At 28.2% G+C, this 21909-nt stretch overlaps 1 long non-coding RNA gene across 1 annotated transcript in view; it reads left to right on the plus strand.

Moving 5' to 3' along the window:
- Positions 1–9971, plus strand: part of LOC139426935 (uncharacterized) — a 231322-nt gene extending 221351 nt beyond the window's left edge. Inside the window, exons 2-3 of the long non-coding RNA XR_011638059.1 lie at positions 4198–4391; positions 9447–9971. This is a non-coding gene — a long non-coding RNA (uncharacterized lncRNA). The remainder of the gene's footprint in view (positions 1–4197; positions 4392–9446) is intronic.
- Positions 9972–21909: the final 11938 nt, after the last annotated feature.

Raw genomic sequence — 21909 nt, forward strand, 5'->3', positions numbered from 1 at the left:
AAATTAGACTTCTCTGCTTAGTAATAAAAAGTATGTTATGGACTAGTTTTATTACCCAAGTGTTTACTCAAATGGCTTAATGTTGATTATTGCTATTCTTTTAGCACAAACCAATATTTTTCCCTTTAAATATTCTAACTTTAAAGAAAAGTGCGTTTCATATTATTTTGTTTATATTCAAAATAGTGTGGTTTTAATGTGATATTCTTTGAATAAATTTTTAATTGGAAAGCTGCCCATTTAAATAACAATAATATATTACTTTTAATGCCTGCATAAAATATAAAGGAACCTAAGTTCCAGAAAACTGCTGTAAAGTTCTTTTTTTTAATTCAGTTGTAAAATAGAGCTATCTTAAAACGTTATTTTTAGGGAAGAAGAAAAGAAACTAATGTTGAAAAATTGAATGAAAAAAGGTGTTATGTATTAACAACAAAACTATTTCAATCTCGTTTTCGAAATTTTCCAATCATAAGAGAAAATATCAAAATCAACCTAACTCTTCCTCTTGAAACCTGAGCGGCTCCGCGAAGTTTCTGGTTATACCAACATGGCCGCCGCTACTTGACAGTTACTTCACTCGCGCCAATAGGGAAGGAGAGGAATGCCCACTCCTTCTTATTTATAACTCTATGAAACAGGCATACGACAATAACAACAACATAGACACATGGTGGTGGGGCTAGTTTGGACATGTCCGACCTTGTCTCATCCAACTTCCTATGGGAGAAATATGAATTGGTTACAAATTTAACACACTTTATGCTAATTATTTTATCAGTTAGAGTAATTTTGTAGAATGATATAACTTTACGAACAGTGATCTCAATCTTGAGTGAAAATATTAACATAAAATTTTTACATTAATCCATATTTTAAAAGTTTTAAGAAACTTTAAAAGAGATGTTTAATCAAGTTTGTTAAAAGAATATGAATATAGATGAATTCAAAAATAAAGCAAATTTTTAATAAATGTTTACTTTTTGGGTGAAATTAAACTGAAAAAGAAAATCTCCAAACTGTCTCTTTTGCGTGTTGTTAACATTGCACCAGCGAGGAAAATATCACTAGGCCATGCACGTCATGTGTTGTCCCTTTCCTCATCAAGTTAAAACTGTGTTTGATTAAAATTTATATCAATTGATACTGATCAAGTTAAAATTGATTCAAGTTAAAATTGGTTTTGAACCTTTTAAAAAAGTCTAATATTAATAATGCTTTATAAATGTATGGATTTGTGCTCAAAATTCCCTTCTTAGAATAGTGAAATGATCTGTTATGAATTAGTATTTAAATTAAAATAATTCAATATTTATTCTTCAATAAGATTTGGATTTAAATAAATTTATTCTGGCTTTAGACATAGCAATCTGAGTTGCTTTTAGCTACTACTTAATAAGCTAACTTATAAGTTTATAAGTTAGCTCCTCCTACTTATTTCTCCTAGTCATAATTTCTCACTCTTTACTCAAGGAATCTTTTTTTCTAATGCCGGCCTGGGAAATGACTAACATCATACAGGCATCTGATGGACAGATTTGTTGGACACTTTTCCAGGGGCACCATATTAGGTGGGCCAACGTTGCTCCCACAGTAAGGACAGATAGTACAGAGAATGAAAGAACAGCCATATCTTTCCCGGGATTCGAATCCAGAACCTCTTGACCCCTACATAGGCCGGTCGTCATTTATGGAAACTTATGGTGACAAATCTTTGTTTCATATAATATTTCCACTTGATAAAATTATTTAAACCGTGGTGTTTATTACTTCAAAAATAACTAATAAGTTAGCAACCCGTGCGCTGTCAATTCACCAAACAGTTTTTTCCTGCATAGATTGCTTAAGTATACTAAACTATATTCTAATAACTGATGAGCCATAAAAATCCAGAAAGGGTTAAAAAGCGATTCGATAATAACTGAAAAATCAGTTTGAGGTTGGCAAATGATCGCAAGCAAAGTGTCGTTGCTCTCTAGTTTAAGAGAAAAATGCTAATTATTTCACTATTAAAATCAACTTTATTTACTTAAGATATTGTACTATTCAACTTTGCGCATCAGAATAAAGTGGTTCTCAAATTAACAAACAGAAACATTTAGTTTTTTTTAAATTTAGATTTCTTATTCTTTGCTATTATTTAATCTATTAAAAAATAGTAATATTTCTAACAAAAATTTCAAATTTTTATTGTTCTGTAGCTTTCTAATAATTAAAATTATGCCTAAGCTTCACTTTATTTTATTTAGAGAAAGAAAGTTCGACAATTGATAAAGATTACAAAAATAACAACAAATACACCGTTGATGAAATTGATACAGCATTTAGAGTAATAATGCCACAAAAAAGTAAATAATTTAATTTTTCAAAAATTCGAAAAGCATTTATAGCTAAACTTACTTTAAATGAAGCAACCCTGCCTCCGCTAAAGTAATTACTAGCAATAAATACTAAAAATCAGCGCAGTCTTAGATCCTTGTAATAATGTATAAAGGATATGATGATTTTTTTTAAATAATTAATATTTTTACTAACGTTATATATTATGCAAGAGCAGTGTTGACAATTTAAGCTGAGCTAATCTATTGCATTGTTTTTATACTACTTCTCCTCAACTCCTTTGTTTGTCTAAGAAACGGTTGTTTTACTTTAACTTTTCAACTACAGGATTTGCTCAAAGCCAGTTACAAGGCTTACGCATTTCCAGAATGTGAATATATGATGCGTCTGAGTCATTAATCTTGATTAGATAGTAAGCCGACGATGTTGGTCGCAAGCATCAGCTCACATATACACCACGTTAAAGCTTTAAACTTCTCTAATTAAGACATAAACGGATGATTATACGAGAATTCGTTGATGCAACGAGTGTTGCCAACAGCAGCAAACAAATATATTCTAAAATGGAATACTCTCATAAAAATATGAGAAAAGAAATATTGAAAAGTGATAAAAAAACATAATTCATTTCCCCAAATCCAATAAAAGTTTTAAAACTTTATTTTTGTTCTCAAAAGAAATTCTATTGGCTGCGTCAATTTAAAGTAGTTCCGAATTTCCGTTTCGATTCAAATTCAAATCTAATGCATTACCCATTAACGGATAAAAATACTTTTATTTTATGCAGGCATTGCGTAATTTCGAAGTCTTTCCTGTTGACATGATTGGCTTCATTTTTTGATGCTGTTAATGCGTTCTTTATTCTTTTCTTTATTAACTGCTTTAAGTGAATTCTTTTAAATTTCTTACAAATCTTTTTTTTATGAAATAAACGTGTGCTGAAAATAAACTTTAGTAAGCATCTAATATGGGTTACGTTTTTTAACTTTTTCTTTCAATATTATTTCCAGCCAATAAACGATTTGAATTTTTATCCTTATTTATAGAAAATTAAATACTAGTAAGAAAATAACTTCAGTTGTATTTCAGTCTTATTTAAGAGTAATATTTCGGCTAATAAATCCTAAATCCTAATAAGTGTCATGATAGGTTTAATTTTCTGGCATATATATATATATATATTTAATGTNGAAATTAAATATATATATATACAATGAAGAATGTTAATCTTTGGCTCCTTTAAACATATGTATTCAATCATTTATTTTTTATTTTCAGAACCAAAGTGGTTTAACCAAAAGTTAATTCATACATAATTTATTTTAAATTTTCAGTTTTTACAAGTTTTACGAAGCTATTGTAGTGATAATTGTATATTTACTATAACTAGCAAGAACATATTAGAAATTAATATAGTTCTTACACAGTTTAGGGGACACATTTGTAGGTTTTCATTCAATAATTTGCAATAAAGTGTTAATGTATACAAGAAATATAGTAAATAGTTAATAGTTACAATCAATGTAATGTGATAATTTTATAAATAAGTGAAAGGCATTAATCCTATTAACTATCACAAAAATAGCATCTCTATGAATTGTGTTTCTCGTGTAAATCTTTTTCGAGTAACTTTTTCAAGTGCAGAAATATTTAATTGAATACTGTTTATGTAGTTAACAAAAATGTCATACAAAAGATAGATATTCAATTTTCAGTAAAATCATAAAAACTATGTTTTTAAGTAAACAAATATTTTTGTATTGCACTTAATATCATAGACCTAATTTATAAAGCAAAACTATATGAATAGTATGTATTTTTTTTATTTTTTTTAAACCATTGGTTTATTTTCAGTAGAACGCGGAACGTATAACAACACAACATAGAATGGAATATAGAACAATGAGATAAAGAACAATGGAATATAGAACAATAGAACATAGAATAACAGAGCGAAGAACAGAAGATCGGAGTCATTGCCCAAAGTGCAGTTTAGCTTCCGAATACCTCGTATCCCTGCAGATACGTTAAAAAGACCCAGTGCGGAACAGGTGATTTAGATTGAATAACAGTTTTAATTTTCAAGATAAAACAACACCTTTATGCATAGCCTTTTAATTCTTATTGTATATTTATTTTCCTCTTCATTGGATCTTTCTGAGTTGAAGAGCAATTAAAATACAGATTATAATAATGTACACACGGAGAAAAAAAATCTGGTAAAATTATTATACTGTATGGTAATGGCATTTAAAAAAAAAAACATAATTCTGTTTTATAAAACTGAAATATGCGGTATTTATACCATTCTTATCTAGTAATTTTTTCGTTCATATGGTAACGGCATAACGGTAAATCTCATGTTTTAAATTATAGTTTTCATTACCACACATTTAGTAAAAAATCTAAAACTGGAAAGTCAATTTAACCAAATAAATTATTTCCATGTTATCCTCTAAGATATCGTGATAAAAGCACTAAATTTTACAACACTTACCAAATTTCATCACATATTATAAAACCATATTTTATTGTGAATTTCCCTAAAATTATTAGCAAAATGCTTCCGAAAAAATTACCGAGCATTGGTGCTTCCATACAATCAAAAACACGGTAAGTTTCACCATATTCTGGTAGTTTTGACAAACTTTTCTTTTCAATTAATTAGTCATTTTATAAACTACATTTAAATTTTATTTCAGCAATTTTTTTAATATTTGGAACTCAATCTTATTTTTTTTAATAATATTGCAACCTGTATTATATTACATGTTACTATGTATGTATCTATACAATAGAGTTAAAATGAGGAATTTCACAGTCAATGTTATGTATTACAAAATGGCCCTATATCTCACCTTAGTATTGACTCATAACATTTAAATTGCACCACGTATTATATTACCGGGTACTATTATACCCTACCAAAGGAAATAATTATCGGCTTAATAGGGGTCCCACATTGTGGCCTTATAAGTTTTAATTAAGCTTATTAAGAAATCAACAATATATTTATTTATTTATAAAATAACTAATAATGAAAATAAAATTATTTTTCAAAGGAAAATAGTGCCTTTACTTAATGTATTAAACAATGTTTTTAATAAATGATTAAGTAATTTATGTGTTTTGATATTTTCAATAGATTTCTTAACAGAAAAAAAGTTTTGCGGAAAAGTTATTTGTCTATTCAATTCCTGAAAACGAAATTTTAAACTTTATCCCTAATTTATTAGAAGCTGTTAATGAAAAAGGTAATTTTTTAAGAACAGGCTATGATGCTTTTATATATTTTAATCCATTTAAAACATTTTATATATTTTAAATAAGGGAAAAACTAGAATGGAAGTATAATTGTATTTTATATACTATTTTGAAATGGTTATCACGAAATATAATCTACTTTTTATGCATATCTTACATTTTATAAAATTAATGCTGATCTAGCTGATACTAGATAATTTATTTTTTATGATTAAAATTGTTGAAATATTTTACAAAAAGTTAGAACTCTGTAGAAAATGAAATTGAAATTTCGCAAATCTAAAAATTATTCATAAATTTCATTTAGACATAAATTTTAAAAGCGAAACTTTGTTAAAAGAAAAATATTTTTAAGTGTAATAATGAAATAAAAGGAAAAAGCATTTTAGTAAGAAACAGCATCATTTGAGAGAATTTTCAATTTAGTTAAAAGCATTTCGCCATATTTTAGGTGTAAGAAAAAATTAATTTTAGTTTTTTTTCCTTCACTAAAGCTTTTTTCACGTAAAATAGTTCAAAGTGACAAACATTTAATTTGTGTCACAAAATATAAAATATTAAACTTAAGGGAACAATGTTGTAAAATATGTATTAAACTGAAAGTGAATTACATAGTTACGAAAAGTTTATACGCTTACCTTTGTCTATAGTATATATAATTACTGAGTTATTACAATAAAAGTTTTTCAATTTATATAAAATAATAAAACATATTTTTATATCATATAGAAAAAGTTATGTATTTTAAGTTACATACGGCAATCGCTCAATCATTAATTTTAAGTTATCTACATTAAGTGCGAAAAATTATTTACAGAAGTGCTTCTTTAAAGATTTTGGTAAAATGAAATCAACAATACAATTTCGTTTTATAATAAGTGATAAAATGTGTTGAAATATGATAATTTTATCATGATACCTTAGAGCATGGCATAAAAACCATTTATTCAGTTAATTTACTATTCAGTTTTGCATTTTTAACTAAATCTGTGTAATAAGGACAATAATTTTGAAAACCATGAACGGAAAAAGTACCAAACGAGTGGTTTAGCTACCGTATATTTTGATTTTTAATACAAGAATTAGATTTTTTTAGCCAGAAATGTCATTATCATACAGTGTGGTAATTTTACCAGAATCCGTTTCTGAATTTGGGTAAAAATGTTTTGCTTTTGACAAGTAAAATCTCCCGTTTAAATTTGCATATGGAAATCATTCCTTTTATAATAACGTTATAATTTGTAAGTTATGTAGGACATTTCTCCGTTACCAATTTTTAAAAAAAAAGTTTAACGAATGAAATGTTATAATTCTAAAATTATGTATGGTAAATTTATTCTTGTTAATTTGAAATTGTATATAATAATGAAACACTTTTCTTTACGTATAAAAATTAATAATTGAGCAATATAAACAATTACTCGTCTATTACTGTAATTAATAAGCTGTACAAAATAATGAAACAAATCTTGTTATAGTGCATACGAAATGCTATATCATTTTTAAGTTACATATGGCAAATAGAATATTTAATAGTTTAACATTATAGCAGCAGAATATTTTAATTGTCTCATGCACTGAGAAGAACTACCAGAATATGGTGAAATTTACCGTATTTCTGACCAAAGAGCTCGGTAGTTTTTATCGAAGTGCTTCGGTTATAATTTTAGTAAAATTAATAATAAAATGAGGTTTTATAATCTGTGATAAAATATAGAAAATGTGATAAAATTTGGCAATTTCATCGAGGTATTATTGAGCATGACATGAAATCCATTTATTTCGTGAAATTTACTTTTCCGTTTTGTTAATTATCACTAAAGGTGTTTTAATTTTGATCCATAATTTACGAAAAAAAATTCTAGTAACCGCTACCATATGAACGGAAAAATAACCAAATGCTTGGTTATTTTTGCATATAGTGTATATTGATTTAATTACTTTAAAAATAAATAAAATATTGCATGAACACTCAGTTTTATTAAAAATAACATTATATAAAATTAGATAATTTTTGAAACTAAGTTTCTTTAGATGAAAAAGCATCCAAAACAATGCAGATTTTTTTTCATTATTACAAATTACAAATATTGATTAAATATTTGAAATATGTTTTAAAAATATTTATACAGTACACACTAATCAAAGCCAATTTGGGTTATTGAATGTAGGCTCTTAAAACTCTTATATAAATAGGTTAAATTTTGTGTCATGTTATCAGTTGCTTTAGCATTAATAACAAGTAAATTTAATACCTTAATTAATCATCCTAATGAAATACCTAAAATGAATCCCTAATCCTTTAATGAATTTATTTGCGGCTACCCTCTATTTTTTGAAGATTAGAAATCCCAATCAACCAAAAAAAAAGTTGAGAGAAAGTACGTTTGCTTTTGTGTCTGATTTCGAAATTCCATTAATTAATTAGTCTCCACTAATCAATTAGCATATTTAAAATAACCCCCTCGAATCATTAAGATTGAGTCCTTGAACGTAAAGACCCGATTATTAGGTCAAAAGTTATTCAAGGTAATTAATGTTAGTTGTTTTTTTTCCCTGTACATGACAGCGTATTAAGATATTAAAACTTAAAAAAATCGGGTTACATTTGATTCAATTCAATCTTAAAAGATAACATTTGATAATTTCAGGGAAAATTTTTTCGTTAAAACTGAAAAGTGTTCTCCTGTAAGCTGCATTAAAAAATTATTTTGTTTTTAAAATCTGTAAATGCATATGCATGTTTATCCAATGGAAACTCCGGTAAAACAATCATACCTATTAAATCTTGCAGTTAAATAGTTTATATAATTTATGTGTTTGCTAACCATTGACAGTTCGCTTTATTTTTATCAGATTGTAAAAAAAAACATTTTTGTTATTTTTTGAAATGTTTATTTCAGAACTTATGAACAAAGAGAACAAAGCATGAAAAAACTAAAAAATACTGCATCAGTAGGGCTTTATTTCACATTTCTATATTTATAACAGCTATAAATAAAGTTTAAATGACAAGCGTTTTAAATTCATTGAATAAAGAAAACTTTAAGGAAAAAAAATGGAAGAAAATTGCATTTTTGGATTTATTTTTCCGTTTGTATTTGGAATGAAATATAACAAATAACATATTTGAAGAGTAAAGGAAGGTATTTTTATAGCCTCAAATTTAGTATGAAAATAAATAGAAAAATATGCGGTATGAAATTGTAAGAAATTGCGTCAGTTTGTAGATTCAATATTAGTTTTTTTTTCCTTTTTTGTTGATGTTTTGAACTAAAGAGTTTTGAAAGAAAATATTTTTTCTTTCTTTGCATAAAAGATATAAAACATCATCCTTGTCACGTATAATTACACTTGAAAAACTATGATGTAACATCTTTCCGAATTTGGATTTAAATAGCCAAAACAAATTGTGTTAAAAAACCCTTTATTTCAAGAAAACAAAAAAAATTAACATCATTTAGATTTTCAAAGGTGTAGTTAAATCTAAGCACCAATAATAATAAGTTTACTCAAGACTCACGCGCAATCACACTTTTAGTGAATTATTTTCGTTTCGGGAAGCAACCATTTTGGCTTCAGTTTGATATTGCCAATAGATTGTTCGCAATCGAGTACGATATGGTGTAAGTTTTGTTTTTGTCATAAACGCCGCTGCTCTTCATAAACAGAAAACAATTTAAGCTGTTGTTTAAATCTAATTGAAATATTTTAACTTCTGTATAAGTTTTAATAAAAGGTGTTCTAGTTATCTCAAAGAATGTCTTTCTAAAAATGTCTATCTTTTTAAAAAGAGGTGAATGATCACATTTTAAGTATTTCTTTTACTGAAATTTTTACAGATATTACAATTAAGGATTCACCAGCCGTGATGGCTCAAGGGATAGAGCGTTCGCCTTCCAATGTGGCAAACCTGGTTCAAGTCCCAGTCGAGACGAATTCTGCTTCCAGCTTGCATTGACCACAGTGCTGACGTGAAATATCCTCAGTAGTAGACGAATCATGGGTTAGAGTTCCTTTGCCGTCAGGCTGACTGTGTGAGGTTCTCGTGGTGTTCCTTTCCATGTAACGCAATTGCAGGCTATCTCCATCAAAAAGTCCTCCAAGAAATCAAATTTTTCCCAATACTCGATCCAGGAGCTCCCTTGTCTTCTGGATTGAGTTCAAAATCACAAGGCTACGAAGTTGAACTTTAGAAGTCGTAGACCCAAAAATTGGGTCGACTGCTCAACGACGGTTATAAATAAAGGATTCACAAAATTAAGGAATCTATTGAACATTTTTCAGTTATGATTGATTAATGTAACAACTTTTTTGTTTGTCATACGACTAACATGTTGTCGGTAGTTAAATTCATTTCTCAATTCTTTTTTAATTTCTCACTTCCAATTGTTCGTAATGCTACATTAATATGTTTTAAATTACGCAGTGATTTCAGCACCAGTGGTTCATAAACAAGTCTTTGAAATCCCATGGCGTATGATCCGGAGAGCAAGGGAGCTAACTGATTATGTGCAATTTACTTTCATCCGCGAGATTAAGACAATCCTAGAAAACCATCTAAGCTAAAAATTCTGAAAAAACTTAAAAGACGCAATTGTGCAACATTAGAAATCTTTGGGTGGGTAAATCTACAAATTGAGTGAAACAGACTAGATATCATATAAAATATTTGTCGTGTTGCAAAATGGTCACACTTTCGACATTTTTAACTGAAAAGAAATTACAAGTACGTTTTCTTAAATTTCAAGTATCGTTTCTGTTTGTAATACTTAAATACTTAATTCTTAATGTAAATACCTAAAATTCGGTTTTTCATTTCTGCTTAGACTTTACTTAGCATGTGCTGATACAAAAATTTTACTGTATTTGGGCATTTCTAAATAATAAAAAAAAATTTTAAAAAAAATTATACGGGTGCATCTANATATATATATATATGCAATAAAGCTACATTTTATTTGATTTTTATTGAATTTTAATAGTAGAATATAGTATTTTTTTATTTGAAAACTACGCATTTCCATGTAGTTAAAAAAACAAATATATTAAAATTTTTTGTGAGAAGTATATATATTTACAGCTTGACAAGTAATAAATTTGCTATGTACCAAAAAATATTAATTAAATGGAAGTAAGAACAATATTTAGTTACATTGCACGCAATTTTATCTCGTTTTATTAACATCATACAACTCATCCTAGTAGGAAATCAAAACCAGATGTTTCGTAATTAAATGAGGGCTTTGTGTGTTTAGTTCTTTTAAAAGTTAATGAGTCGTAATATTAAATTATAATTTTTTATATTATTAAAAGTATCTCTGATATTAAAACCAGCAGAGATAACCATTCTTTTATCTTAAAATTATCTTTCCTCAAATTATATTTATGACTAATTATTTTTTTTTTGAGGGAAGGCAAACTAAGTAACTTAGATTTAAGTTGGAGGTTCAGAATGTTATAATGTTTTCCATTCAGTTTCTTCTTAAGAAAATATTTGTTTAAATAATTCCACTAGGAAGCAGAGATGCTGATTGCTACCTTAGTAAAAGTGTAATAAAATTTAAATAACTGAAGGGTTTAAGTTTTAACTTTTTAGATAAAAAAAAATTATTAATGAGTTTCAAAATAATAATACCGGAAATGTGCGGCCATTGGGTAATTGAAACTCTTAAAGAAGTGAAGAGATTATGTCAAAACATGTGTTTAATATCAAATTTAATTGGATATCTGTAAGCGACGTCACGCGGTTGTGCCGAACCTGATTGGCTTCTGAATCGACAAATGCTACGATTTACCTATTTATTTTCTTTGAAATTATTAAAATAAATCTTTTTAACAAAACAAGAACGCAATCCCTATTTTACAGAATTAAAATTGAAAATATATACTTTTTTTTCGTACCTATTTAGTATTCCTAAAAGTAAATAATATAATCATAAATATTAAATAAATAAAAGAAACATGAATAACTAATTATAATTTCAACGAATATCATAAATAAATAAAATACAAAGATTCCTATGCCTATTTCAAAATAATTCATGATTAATATTCTTGAGATGTTCTTCATCGCATATTTTCCTCTTTCTATTTCTTTTATTTATAAGTAGCTTAATACCCGTTCTTAGCACGGAGCGAAATAAATAAGCATCAATAAATCAGTATCGAAGAACAATTCAACTTCGTGTACAAAACTATACTACAAATATCAACGCAAACAATGAAGCCAAAATAATTCCAACATTTTTATTATTATTTGAAGCCTTTCTCAGTGACTTTATATTATTAGATTAAGCAAAACACAGTAATCCATCCTATCAAAATAAGGACAAACTGCATACAGTATCATCTGACATAAGGATGTTGCTCAAAGGAACTCCTATTTAAAATTTACCACAATCAAGTACTTTCTCCTGTACTCAGATCTCCCTGGAGCTGTAAAAAATCTATCATAAAAATACAAAAAATCTATCATAAGAATTGGTGCAGCTTTAATCGGCATCAAATTTGCTCATAAAATTTATATTACTTGCTCATTATATAAGAGTTAAGAGTTTATTTGGTGCATATTAAAAATGTGCCTATAAAAACTGCACCATCATTCCAGTATTGCCTATTACCAAAATTAAGCATCACTAGTGGCAATAATTGTATGGCAACTAGTTACTGTTTCTCAGAACGAATACGTTCATTTTTTTTGATTAATTTTGCTTTTTTTGTTCATAGCTTATTTCTATTTCAATTAATTCTTTTAGTACCTTTAACCAAAATTAATTAAGCATCATTGACTTCGATAATAGTTTGAAGATTTTTTACGCTCTCATAAACGAAATAATGACATTACTGCATTAATTTTGCCTTATAGTACATGTCTAATTATTTTACCTGAATTAGTAACTACTAGCAAAATTACTTGCCATTAGCATCAATAATATAGGCATAATTTATTTATACTATAGGCATCGAAAATAATATTATCAGCATCATTAATAATATATTAGTGTTTATCCTCGATAAATTGGCCCATCTCGGCATTGCTTTTTCCTTTCAGTGCAAAATTTGTTTTTTTTTTTATTATTCTAATTACCAAATAAAAGAAAATGATGCGAAACACGCAATAAATAAATTTTTTATTAGAGCTACAAGCATCACTGATTATTACCTTTAAAACATGTGACATAACTAAATCGTTTATAATTCATTTAAAAAAAAATAGCTCTAGATAAGCCAAAGAGAAAATTCCATTTTTTAAATGTCGCTATATTAAATATATAATAAAAAAATAACAATCAGGCTTCGTAATTGGTTCGCAATTGCACCCATTTAGTTCCAAGTTTGATGTCCTACTTTTGGATCTTACAGTATATACGCAATCCGATATACCGACACACAGACACACACACAAATTATTTTTTTAATTGTATGCATAAATCAATTTAGCACTTTTAATTTCGTTTTTATTTCAGCGTCGATTTGAACTTTTAAATTAAAACCATTTTTGTCTTTTCTCTTACTTTTAGACTTTAATACGCTCCTATAAACACTTGAAGAAAACAGAATTTCGGCTTTAAATTTGTCCTGGTTATTTCTCTTCTAGAACGATTTAAAAAGTTGACTAAAATTATTAATTCTAATTAATTAATTATTTTTTTACATAAACAAATAGTTTTTAGACGTTTTCTTCACAGCACTTAGTTTATAAAAAAACGGATTTCTCTAGTGATGCATTTATCCAATCATATTTTGATTGACTAAATCAAGGATGGTTTTCGAATTGATTTTCCTTTTAAAACCTCATCCTGTTTACAAAATTAAATTAAATGGTATAAAATTAAGTCGATAGATGGCACTACAATCCAAAATTAAGTCGATAGATGGCACTACAATCCATTTATATTTTATATAGTAAATTAACGAAACAACTATTTATGTTTGTACAGTTTGCATCATGGTATTCACGGGTTGTTTGAGTTTGCTATGCACATTGCACATATATTAGTATTAAAATAAACTTGACAAAATAACATTTTCTTCGTCTTACTTCCGAATCTCCCAGCATAGGTTCCTCACTCAAAACGTTCCATTGGTAGGATTAATCGAAAAATCCTTTTTCTCATAAATATCTGGCTACCGTGATTAAAAGGATTTATAAAATAACTCCTCCTATGCATTATAATACTCAATTTGCATAGACTAGTTTTCCATTTTTTATAAAGTTAAATCAGCGACAGCATATAAAAGATAAACAGTAGCGCCATCTGGATTGAGTACTAAAAAATTTTTCTTTATGTGCAAAATTTTCCCTCCCAGAAATTTTATGTCCTATGTGTCAAAATAAGCCCCCGAAGGTGAACAGAGGCATGAAAGCATCTCGTTCACTAAAAGCTCTTCAACTTTTTATCTCAGTTTTCTTTCAAGTGAAAAAAAAAATGTCTACGATACCTCCATATATATATACGCACTCAGTAAATGAAAGAAGCTTGGCAAAAATGACCTTGTAAAGGATAAAATGAAAAAAAAGAAAAGTATCAGAGTGTCGACAAGTTCATTTTGTTCAGATTCTCATAAAAACTATCAAATCAAAATTCGCTTTACCCCTCTGCCCGCACTACCCCATATCGCCCGCTGGAGGAAAGGCAGTTTAGTAAAAGAGCACGCTTGCTGCTTGCCGTGTCATGAAAATGTAAATAATAAATTTCCAAGTGCCGTAACCATAGCAACACGGCGGTGGGTCCGCGCTTTTAAACCCCTCTTCCATATGTATTTTCCTACGTCAGAAACTTCACAAACCACACTAACGCGCATTTACCTTTGCAGACATAGCGAGAGAGCTAACTCATTTTCTTATTATAATTTAAAACACCGCTCTGTATTAATTCCGCTTTTATAAAGCAGGCACGTACCAGGCGAAGGATGAAAAGGGGAAAACGTATGTGTACGGGTAATTCTATCGGATTGTAACTGTGACCTTCGCTGTTTCTGTGTGTGCGCGCCTGATAATTAAATGCAGGCGGAAAAGCGTTTCCGCGAAGAGATGTAAGAGAAAACGAACGTGGATTGAATCGGAAGTGTTTTTCCCTATTTCGGGAAAAATTCCAATTTAGTGCTCAATTTCGAAGGGCTATTCTCTCATCTTAAGGGATTTTGTTTAAATCTTTTCCCTACTTACTGTTAAAATTATACGGTTTTAAACTTCAGTTCCTGTCAAATATAAGCTATTCTTTTAAAGCTTCATGAAGCCGTCAACATAAGAGTTCACACGAGTTCCTTATCCATATCTTCATGTATCGATTGGTGTAGGCTTTTGGAAAGGCAAAGATTAGTTTCAGCTGCTATTCTTTTAAACTAATAGTTTATATATGCATTTATTCATTTAATGTTAACTTTACTTGGGTACATTTTAACCCTAAATTTAAGATTTGCATCTATTCTTCTAAATCTAACGTTTGTCTGCGAATTTATTCATCGAAAACTTAGTTTATGCTTGAATTTAACCATCCAAAGTTTCATCATCTGTTCAAACTAACGCGCATATAATTATGTTAATTAAGTGTTTAAGTTTGTCTAGACATGACTTTTTATGAAGTTTTGTGGTTTGCTTAGTCTATGCCTTTCTTCTTCTAACAGTAAGCTTTGTCTATGCAGGTCTCCATCAAACATTGAAATTTGCCTATGCAGGCCTTCCTCTTAGCGATAGGTTTGTCTAAAGTCCTTTTAAGGTTTTCCAAAGACATGTCTCTCAAAATATATTGTGGTTTCTCTATGCGTCTTCTAACATTAAGATTTATTTCTTATTCTTGTTCACAGACCACTGTGGTAGTTTTTTTTTTTTAATTTATTACTTTGACAATGTTTCTTCTGGAACCAATCACAAACTTATGGGCTAAACCTTGAACGAGCAGCTATTATTTATTCTATCTATTGCATAATAAACTATTCGTTACCCTAAAGTAAATTTATAAATTAAAATTACGCAAGTAAAACGTTTCTGCCCTTAAAGTTTGTCTATTCGAGTGATCTTAAGATATTAATTTTTATTTATTGAATTTTTAAAATTTTATTGCTGTTATTTATTCAAGTATAGGTTTGTCATTACCCTTCTTTTTTTATCTAACAAGAAAAAAGTATTAAGTGTAAAATTCAGAAATCAATCATTTGATGTGATTTAATAGACTTTTGATCTCAAGAAATATTTGATCTCATCAATTGATTGAATCGATTTTGCTCAAATTTAGTATCTGCCATGTAAATTTACATATTTAAAATGGTGCAAAAAATTTTATTTCTTAAAATTAAAAATTTTTTCGGCTATTATTAAAAACAAATAAAAATGCAATAAATATTTACTAAGTTTTATTTTTTGCATGGCTTTATCTATGGATAAACGGATTTTATTATAATTGTGTGGAAAATATTTTTTGATTCGCTTAAGAAGTTTTTTAGGTGGGGCGAAATACGCAAAAATTAAAATTAGCATTGGAGGGTCCAAACTGTGAATCGCTCTTATGACCAAACTATTAACATCATATTTTCCAGGTAGAAGCTACCCCTTGTATTTTTGAAGTCAAAAATCCGAATCCGTTGAAAAAAGAAAGATATGTTTATTCAGAGAAGCACCTTTTTTGTGTCTGATTTCGTATCTTAACCCACTGGCGGTTTAGCGAAAGTGCAAAATTGAGAGAGTTTCTCCCCAATGCACTATTTCTCTATCGAAGTACATGGAAAAACCGGTTTTGCAATGAGGGGAAGACTGCAGGTTAAAATACGACTTTTTACGTATAGAACTGTCAGTAGGTTACAATATATTCTGCACTAATTAATTGCAATTTTAAGGTCATCCCCTTGGACCATTAAGAATGACTCTTAGAACGTGATGATCAAAAGTTATTCAGGGTCGCCCGTTTTTTATTCATTTTTTTTGTTTGTATAATGTCTATACCATTAAAAAAAGCGTACACTGTAACAAAGATGAATTAAAAAGCTTTATTTAGTGGCTGCAGTCGATATGAAGTTTTTAGAAACCAAACTAAAAATAAAAAGCAATTTATTTCGATTATATATTATTGTTATAAAATAGCAATAGTTTGAAAGTTTGTGGATATTTATAGTTTCTTGTTACGAAATATTTTCGTTCATAACGAATAATAAAAAAAATAGTAATTTTATTAATTTCTCTTCAACCTAATATTTTTTTCATGACAACTATATTTGAGAATATTTTTCTGCAAAAGTAGATAACAATTATCGAAAATACATTTAATTTTAAAATTACTAAATTAATCCAGTACACTACAGTCTAATTTAACTGCCAACTGAGCTAAATTTTACTGTAATTTGCTACATTTAAGGATACTGGACTTTTCTTAAAAAATAAAAGTAGTTGGCCGTATAAATTAAGGGTTAACGCTTATTCGTTACAATTTATTTTTCATTGTTTTTTTTTCAAAAACAGGAAACTGATCATCTAATTCTTACGGAAATTTCTTAAACTGTGTGTAGATTACTTATAGCGCAGGTATTGTATCAATAAAATCATTTGACGAATTTCTTATTTCTTATAACGCCTTCATGGGTCATTTTAAATTTCCTTGTAAATTTCAAATTTAATTTAGCTTATTAAGACAGTTAAAAAATTTTCATAGATATTAATGCCATTTCCAGCATCATACAAATTTGATAATTTAGCTATAGTACGCAGTTTTCAAAATAAGTATTAAATGTTATAAAAACCTTTTAGAAGGTTGGTAAAATCTTTTCACAAATATTTTTGGGTTTTATTTGCAAGAACATCTTCAAAAAATACTGCTATACAAAGAAAATCGATTCTTTAGAATTTTCAGCATGTGTTAACAAATTTTGATAAATACTACAAAATTTTGCTCAAGAGGAAGTAATATTAATTTTTACTCTATATTAATAACATTCATATTAATATGTAAAATTATAATTTTGATTTATTTAATGCATTTTAATGTTTTCAAGGATATGGATAATGCTATTTCTAGTAATATGCAGATTTCTTATTTGATGAATATCGAGAAGAATTCCGAGATGAGTTTAAGCATCAAGATCAAGATACAATAAATGAAAATCTAAAAACCTTGAATATAGGAAAAAGCAAAATTTTTTTATTGACAACACCTATATCTATACATGTTTGGTAAAAAAATGCACTTTGAAAGATGCTGTTGTACACAAATAAAAACTATTATTTTGATTACTTTCAACGATTTCTAACCACAGCTTTGCTAGCATTGAAAAGACTCTATACATAACCAAAATAACATTCCTATTGATTTCAAAAAAGCTTTTAACAAATATATCACGTGTTATTTCTCTCTGATTTTAGTGAAGGAAATTGAATTTCTCATCCGTTTGAATTATTAATGGTTTTTTGAAAAATGTTTTGGAATATTCATACTCCCTATGAATTACGATTTTATAGATATCTTTAAATATTAAAATAAAATATATATATCGCAAATTCTAGTTTATTTCTCTTCAAATATAACATATCCATATAACTGAAAAAAACACGCCATAATTTCTGTTGTTTATCTTATCTTTAATAGTAATTAATATATATACACGCGCACACATGCACATGTATATATATATATATATCGAAATATTCTGTTCTTTATTGGCTTTTACATAGTTTCGTTGTCGGTTATTTCGAAATCGATAGCTGTTGGGCTGTTTTTTTCTTAAGGTGTTTAAAATGGAAAAATACGGAATATTAGAAATGAGACTTTAGAATATTGGGTTAATTATCCATTTTCAAAGGACTGTTTATTTACAAGTACGTACGTGATATACAAAGACATGTGATGCTAGGAAATATGCATACTTATACAAGTTTCAACAAATGTTTAATCTGTGCACAATTGGTCACCCGAAGCACAAATTTGTGAAGGGCAAAGTTTGTGTATCCCCGGTTTAAATTTGTGATGGACTAAGAAAGTTTATGGAAAGTGAGCAAAAAGGAAAAAGAGGCGAACACCCTGAATAGCAATTAATTTAATGAACACATTTATTTTCACATACTAGGATTCAATCTTGATGGTTCAGAGGGCTACCCTTTATGGTAATTGATTAGTTCAGAATGTTAGGTTACGGAATTAGACACAGAAATGCACTTTCTCTGCATGTGGAGANATATTTATATTGTGCGCCTGCAATTCGTATGTTTATCTGCACCAGGAAATCAGAAATAAAAATAAATACTTGACTAACAGAAAAAATAAGAGTTTATCTTATATCTTTGACTGACTAAGAATAGAGAAGGATTTTACTTTTTACAACACTTTCAATTCAATCATTCGAATTTTAGAATAAAATTCCCCTATCGATTTCTTCACAAAAATCGTTTGAATAGATACAAGATACACAGTAGCAACGTTATACATTCCATCCATTTTACTTTGCATATTTTTGAAAAGCTTAGCAAATGTCCTTTTTTCAGAAACTTGTTACATTTTTTTTTTAGTTTCTTTTTTTTATATTCAAACTTTGTTCTTTTTTCAGTCGTTGAAGGTCCTCTGTAGTAAGAATTTTTCTTTCCAAACTATTCCTATTCAAAAAAGTTTTTTTTTCTTTTGATTTTTTTCTACTTTATTCATATGTTTTCAATACACTTTTTTTTTTCTCGTGATTCAACATAGTCGTTATTCTCATTTATCTATTCAAACATACAAATCAGAAGTTATATATATATGTATATTTAAATATATAATCGTCTGTTTTTTATTAAAAATAAATTCAAGTTTAGAGTATGAAAACACTCTGTTGTTTTAGAATGTTTTTATATCTATAAATGCAGTATAAATTTATTCATATGTTTTTATGCCAATTTTTTTTCTCATAATCTGCTATTGTCGTTACATAATATTTAAATGTATTATCTTTTGTTTTCTCACAAAAAATGCTACTTTTAAGAAGAAAAAACTCTTTATCATTTTCAGTTTTTTTGTTTTAAAATTCACAATATATTATTCTTTGTTTCGTTTTCATGTCGGTTCGTGAATATGGGTTACGAATAGCGTTCGTTTTAAAAAGGTTGGTGTTTTTTTTTATTTTCTGTGTAATTATAGCTTTTTAATTCAATATTTTCTTTATGAAGTTTATCTCTTACAAAAAAAGTTTTTTTTTTTAAAAAATGAAAATTGCATTTATCATGAAATGTAGCTGTATTACAATGTTACTGTTAATGTTAATGATCAAAATTTTATTTTGGAAAGAAAAACATAATTTTGATGATTAGATTGTTTACTTTTCAATCATCAAAACATAATATCAAAAACATAATTTAATTAAACTATGAGTCTTTAAGAGTCGTTGGTCTAAGTTATTTTCTTATAAAATACAAAATAAAAGATATTAGAATAATAAGAATGGAGATTTATAGTGTTTTGTATTTTTCGTTCATTTGTTAGTTTTTTTTACTGTAGTTTCTTTTATTGATGTTTGTGATACTTTTACGTCAACATATTCAAACAAATTCATTAACCATTCAAACGATCTTCAGCTTATTTGTTTAATCTAGTCTCTGTCAGTTCAGATTTTTTTTTTAAATTTTATTTTACCACCACCACTAAGTAAGTTATTATATCACTAAGATATAAGTTATTCGTATAATTTTCTAGATAATGTGCAGACTAATATTGAATCATAGATCTATTGAGGGTAGTCCGTTAAAGTGCTGAAAAATGTCTTCTTTTTCAAATTTCCTAAATACTCTGCACATTACCACACTCGTTAAAGTGAAAATAAGATTTTGCTAGAACAACATCATCGTTTATATACGCTTAAATGTACATAATACTATTTATTTTTCTATTTTTAAGAGAACAAGTAACCATAACCAATAAACTAGTTTATATAATCAATTATCGATCAACTTTAAAAACTATAATAACAGGAACCAAACGGTTTAAAATATTCTTACAATTAAGAAAATTGACCTAAAAGCATTTAGTTATTATTCGATGTTTAAAGAATCAAATCAAAACACTCAAAAATTAGTTTATAGAATGTTTCGTCTTTCAATGGGGCCTTATCTGAGGATTATTTCGATAATGTGCGTTTTCGATCATATTGACGTTTTCGAGCCTTCAAACAAAAAATTCTGTTAAAATTCTGTTGTAGAATAATCACACTTCTGGTAGTAAAAAAACATAATTTCGTTAATAGAAAACAATATACGATATTTCAATTATTCATTTGTTAATTTCTCCGTTCACGTGTTAACGATATTTCGGAAATTTGGGTTTTCAAAATTATATTTTTCATCACCGCAGATTTAGTAATAATACAAAACTGAAAATACATTTAACTGAATAAATGGTTTTTATGCCATGCACTGAAGTATCATGATAAAATTACCACATATTTTTTATAACCGTCGTTGAACCGCCTACCCAATTTTGGGTTTACGACAACCAATGCTCAACTCCGAAGCCTTGTAACTTTAAACCCAATCTAGAAGACTAGGGAACTCCTGGATCGAGCATGGGGACAAACTAGCCATTGTGGAGGACTTTTTGATGGAACTAAACCGCATTTGCGCTATGTGGAGAGGAAAACTATGAAAACCTCATACGGTTAGCCCAATGGCAAGGGGAATCTAACCTATGATCTGTCTGCCACTGAGGTTGCTTCGCGCCAGCATTGTAGTCGAAGCAAGCCGGGTGTGGAATTAGGATCCACCAGCCATCGGTGGGATTCGAACCCGGTTCACTTCATTGGAAGGTGAGCGCTCTATCCTCTGAGGCACCACGACTCAAATTACCACATTTAAAAATAAACAGCATAGTGATAAAACCACATTATAATGTTAATCTTACGAAAAGCCATTGGAAAGTGCTTCGGAAAAATTACGTGTGTTTTTGGTATTTTCATCGAGCCAGAAATACTGTAATTAGTACCTTATATAGGTTTGACTATTCCTTTTTTCCTCATGCATAAATTTCTGCCAAGACGCTATTTTTCTTCCTGATATTCTTAGCGGCTACTATTTATCTCTCTAAATATTTTTGTAATCGTCACTAATTAGCTCTACGCAATTACTACTGACACATCTCTTTGTTACCGGACATTTCTTTGAAAAATTACTAGGGCCGGTGGTTTCAATTTAATTACTTAGCTAGAATATGTTAAAGATATGTTTGTAAGCCAAAAAACGCATTAAAAACTATTTTTAAATGTTAATATTATGTAGTATAATGCCCGGCCATAAATTCTCGGAATGTTTTTAGAAAAATAGATTTGATTTGAAGCCTTCCAAAAACAATAAAATAAATG

This window comes from Parasteatoda tepidariorum, chromosome 10, assembly GCF_043381705.1.
Source record: "Parasteatoda tepidariorum isolate YZ-2023 chromosome 10, CAS_Ptep_4.0, whole genome shotgun sequence".
Taxonomy (NCBI): Eukaryota; Metazoa; Arthropoda; class Arachnida; order Araneae; family Theridiidae; genus Parasteatoda; species Parasteatoda tepidariorum.